This window comes from Mus caroli, unplaced genomic scaffold (assembly GCF_978045245.1).
Source record: "Mus caroli unplaced genomic scaffold, Mus_caroli_1 scaffold_1, whole genome shotgun sequence".
Lineage (NCBI taxonomy): Eukaryota > Metazoa > Chordata > Mammalia > Rodentia > Muridae > Mus > Mus caroli.
In genome coordinates, this window is record NW_028227256.1 from 102,188,186 (window position 1) to 102,193,581 (window position 5,396).

Consider the following 5,396-nt stretch of genomic DNA (forward strand, 5'->3'; position numbering starts at 1 on the left):
CAGTATAGGTATGGAGGACAGGTTGCACTTTCAAGACTCCGTTCTCCCCTTCCCCAGGAGACTGCACTCAGGTCATCAATCTAGGATCAGGCAATCCAGGACAGGCATCTTATTCACTAAGCCATGTTGTGGACTCTGGAAAAAAAATAATAATGAGAAACTAGGCAAGGTATTAACAACTCAGATGTTGGTCAGGGACTTGAAATAAAGAAGGTGATTCATAACACCCCAACATTTTACCAGCAGAGCTTAGCCCAGAAATATTATTATGCATGAGTGCCTCTCAAGATTGCTTTTAGGAAAGCAATTTCAGGATTCAGTAATTATTCTAAAATGTTTCAAACTGCGCCCCCCCCCCCCCAGTTGCTTTCTAGACAATTCTTTGGAGTGAGAAATGCAAGAATTCAGCATGTGGAAGGTTAACACCTCCAACTCTATCCATTTCCACTGGCTGGGATTTTAATTCACAGAGCATCATGGGTGTTCTGCCTTCTGTCCAGTCTTGTAAAGCTGTCACACAGAGAAGGTTAATTAACTGGGGCAGGCTGCAATGGGGCAGTTCCTAAGACACACTGGAGGTCAGAATCTGGACAGGTAGCTATGGTCTTAGTCAGGGCAAGAACCGGCAGAACGTGTTGTAACAAATTCATCTGTGGGGCAGCCAGAAGCAGAGCAGCTAGGACCAGTCTGAGTTTCGAAGCACAAGTTGGCAAAGTCCTGCCGGAGAAGCTGCTATTGTTCTTACAACCCACTGTGCATGTGTGTGAGAAAGAAGCAAGTGAGCACCTGAGGTCTGGAAGAGCCAGGTTAAAGACAGGTGCACAGACCTGCAGACAAGATAAAGATACCAATGCTGGATCTAGGGAGCTGCTTGGTTGGTAAAGTGCTCCCTGCACAGATATAAGGACCTGTGTTTCATCACCCAAAACCCACATGAAAAGGCCAGTGTGGCCATGTGCACTTCAGATCCTATGTAATTCTAGCACTAGGGAGATGGAGACAGGCAGGTCTCTGGGGCTAGCTGGGGAGCCAGGCTATCTGAATCAGTGAGCTCCTTCACTCAGCCAATGAAGAGACACAGTTTTATAAATCAGCTTGGATGGCACCCGAGGAACAACACTTGAGGTTAACCTTTGGTCTCGGCACATATATGTGCACATGGTCCAAATATTGATGCATTCAAATAGCCAATAGTCATTAAATATGGACCGTGTTTCAAGAGGGTTAGGATGCAGGGTAGGGTAGGGAACCACTCATCTAAGTTCCTGCAGTTACAGAACTCACTTTCCAGTGAAAATAAATTTTTCATAATAAAAGGAATTGCACGTGAGACCATGAAAGGAATGAGAGGGGAAAGGGTGATGAAGGGTGTGTGTGTGTGTTGAGGGAAACCTTAGACCAGTTAAGTCTCACCCACAAGGAGATTTTGGAACTAAGATTTGAATACCATGATGAACCAAGGGACAGTGGAAAACCCATTCTGAGTATCAGCAGGAGTAGAGAGAAGATGTGAGCTTGGCAATGGACCAGAAGGTCAGTCGGCCCTACAACACTGAAGGATGGATGCTGCATCGCCTAAGTTTGGTAAAGGGCAGAACTAAATTCTTAGCTTTGTACCTGTAGTGTGGAGCAGAGATGCGCCACAAGTGTTTATTGAGCAGAGCACTAAATCTCAGGGAACCTAGGGTGGAACTAAGATCAATTAGATGGCCAGGCAAAGCTTCTATCAGGATGACACGTGCATAGAAGAATGTGATGCAGATGTAGAACATAGATCACTTTGTGATCTCCTTCCTGGTCTTTGAGGGCAAGGATCATCTCTCAACTTGTACCATCAGCAACTAATCCAACAAGGAGGGACAGAGACAGGAGGGAGTCAAGGAAGAAGAAAGAGGAAGGAGGATGAGGAACTAGGCCAGCCCTGTCCTGTGCTCTCATGCTTGCACGCCCAAATACCTGCATGCCCAAATGCTGAGGGAGAACTGACTGGGGCTTTGCAAGCTGCCCTTGGCAAAGTAAGGTCTTTCTTCCTCTGCTTTTGCCTGGCATCCTCAATCCTAAAAAGGGAGTAAGATGTCAACTGCCAAATCATCTCTCTTCGTACCTGTAGACCCCAGAGCAAGTGTGAACTTTAGAAAACATTGGGATGTGTGACATCCTCCTCATCCTTTAATTGGTGTGAAGCACGAATGTTGCTCTGATGTTTTGTGCATCAGGGATTACACCCAGAGCGCCATGCATGCTGTGCAGACAGTATGCCACTAAGCTACACACCAAACCTGCTCTACTCTTTAAATAAGAGAGAAGTAATATGGTTGTAACTAGCTCCAAGAGGTCAAGGTCAACCATGAAAGAGAAAAAGGAAGCCACAGGTTCTAGATGACAGGACCTTCCCCTGTATGACAAAATTGCGTAGCATGCTGCCTTCCTGATCTTGGTCCTACACTCATCCTTTCCTTCTATAAAAGTTCTTTGTACCTCTGAGTGTCCAAGGTGTGACTCTGAGGTAGCATAGTCCCATCTTCTCAGATGTCAGCCCTTGAAGAATATCGGTTTCTTTCCTGCCAGTATTGTCTCCTGAGTGATGGCTCACCTTTACCCACTGAGCCATCTCATCAGCCAGCCCAATCAATTTAATAAACAAGAAAGCATTCTGCACTTTAAACAAGTGTGTTTTAGAAACTGTCAGTTAAATTACAACCAAATTGTTTAAAAACATCAATGTGGAAAGCTACATCTGGACAGCTTTCACTGTCAGCACAAAGGCAAAGAGGCATCCACAGCATGCACGTTAGCCTCCTTCCCAATCAGTCTACCGTTCACATCTTTCTAATGTGTCACTGGTTACCATAGAGTATATGTGCTCTAGAAAGTATCTAAGATTATTTATTCATAATGAATGTTAAATGGAATGTTCATTTCAAAACTGGTTATTTGGGCCACTTTTAAAAGCCAGTTCTAACAGATCTATTATTCTGGCAAAAAGTTCTAAATGAGAGAGTCTATCTTTGACATATTTTCTTATCTATGTAGACCCAGTGCTATCTAAGGACAATGACATCTCATCTCAAAAAAAAAAAAAAAAAAAAAACAAAGAAAAAAAGAAAAAAGAAAAAAAGAAAAGAAAAGAAAAAGAAAAAGAGAAAAATAGCAAAGTATTTTGAGTACTTCAAAACATTTTCATGGAAACTACATCTAGGATTGCTTACCAAAGGCAGTTATGGGTCGAATTAAACATCTTTGATTTGCACAAAACACAGTCTGACTATAAACAATCTGTATGGTCATTATGGCTTCCTGTCTGAATGTCTAAGTACTCTCGATAGCCCCTTCAGTAGCAGGAATCAGCTGTTTCCCTACTATGTTCATATGGAATGCATAGCTTCTCTCTCATCCCATTGTCTCCCAGTCCCATAATCTGTCATAGCTTCCTTCGCTGCAGATGCCCCCACTTCTGCTCATCCACGTGGCAACTACTGCTTTCCTAATCTGTCCTTCCCATTGTCAGCCAGGTTGCTGGTGTTCACAATCTCTCGTCTTCATTTGTCCACCAATCCTACTTATGAAAGAAACAAGAGGATCTGTTATTGAACTTGGAGATCATAGCCGGCGCCCCAAGTCAGGTTCCCTGCCACCTGTCCTCATAAGCCAATTAAAAGAGCCAAATTAAAAGAGGAGGGCAGGAAAAGGAGATTTATTCAATGTGGCTACATTGGGAAGAAAGACAAAGAGATCCAGAAATACCTAGGTGCATGCCAGATACAGCTTCCTGGTCCCGAGTGAGAGCAAAGCTTAAATAGAAGACCAAGGATATGGGCATCTAAGCAGTCCTGATCAAAATGTGGTCCCACCTACCACTGACCCATTTTTGCCAGGGTTTCAGTTTCATCCCCTAGTGCAGTCAGACAAGTTGTTACAATTGTGTGAAATCTCTTTCCAGGAGAGAAGCTCCACCTCTGGCTGGCACCTTTTCCTTCTCCCAGCATGAGATTCTTGGGAGGGTTTTCATGTCTTTGGTGCCCACTGTTTCTATAGTCTGATAGTCAGATTGGGATACATAGTGTCCCTTTGGAATGTCTTCACTCCAAGCTGTTTACAGTTCCACTCCAGTTTTCAAAACCCCAATTTCAATCTAGTAACTTGGTTGGTCCCAAAAGCTAACTAAATTCCCTGCAGGGCCCTGTCATCTATAGCCTGCACCTTGCCTAAATAGACCTGGCATCCTGTGCCTGCTCCAGGTCCAGAGCTGGCTTTAGCCAACTCCTTCTTATTACCTTCTCTGTCCTTAGCTTTACCTCAATCAAACCCAAGGGAATCAAAATGTCTGCACCAGGTCTAGCTGCACTAGTCAGAGTGCCCTCTAGTGGTGAGGAGGAAAAATGGTACCCATGATCAAAGTCCAGAGGTCAGGTAGGTCACCTCTGGGTGATGCCTACAGGATTCCTCCCACACTTTCTCACTTAATATCTTCCCTCTGCTATTAATGTCTTCCCTTCTCAGCAGGTGGAGAGTGTTGAAAGAGGAGACAGAGTTCAGACTAATAACTTGGTCTTAGCTATATAAGTTATATAACTAGTGAATAACTAATATTAGTTAATAACAATTAACTTGTAAACACTGGGTCTCAGCCCTTTCCTTTTTGTCTCTAGGAATCTTCAACACCATTTGGTGTGTTCACATCTGATTTTGCTTATTGACTTGGTTTGGTTTGGTTTTCTGAGTCAGGGTCTCATATAGCACAGTGTCTTTGGTCCTGTCCTATTGTGAAAAGGCATCATGACCCAGGCATTTTATCACACGCACACAAAAACAAAAACAAAAAAAACATTTAATTGGAGGCTTGCTTACATTTTCAGAGGCTGAGTCCATGACTATCATGGTGGAAAGCAAGGTGACAGGAAGGCGTGGTGCTGTAGCAATGGCTAAGAGCTTACATTTTGTTTACAAGCAGGAAGGAGAGGGAGAATAAGACTGGGCCTGTCATGAGCTTTTGAAACCTTGAAGCCCACACTTTGTGTCACAGTTCCTCCAACAAGGCCATACCGCCTAATCCATCCTAAACAATTCACCAACTGGCAACCAGACATTCAAGCATATGAACCTATGGGAGCCGTTCTCATTTAAACCCAACAGTACCCAGGCTAGCTTCAAAATCAAAAGAGGAAAACATTCCTTCCATCTCTCAAGTGCTGAAATCATAGGCATGTACTACCAGGTCTGCCTTTAATTTATTGTTTCTAAGAAGATGAGTAATTTGGTAAGCACAAGGAGACAAGATAGCAACCCCAGTGAGGCATCCCACCTCAGTGAATCCCAGGGACTCCTCTTCTTCTGGTGAACATGTATTAATTTGGAAGCAGATTGTGTTGCTCACCATTACCTGCCACATCTCTGTG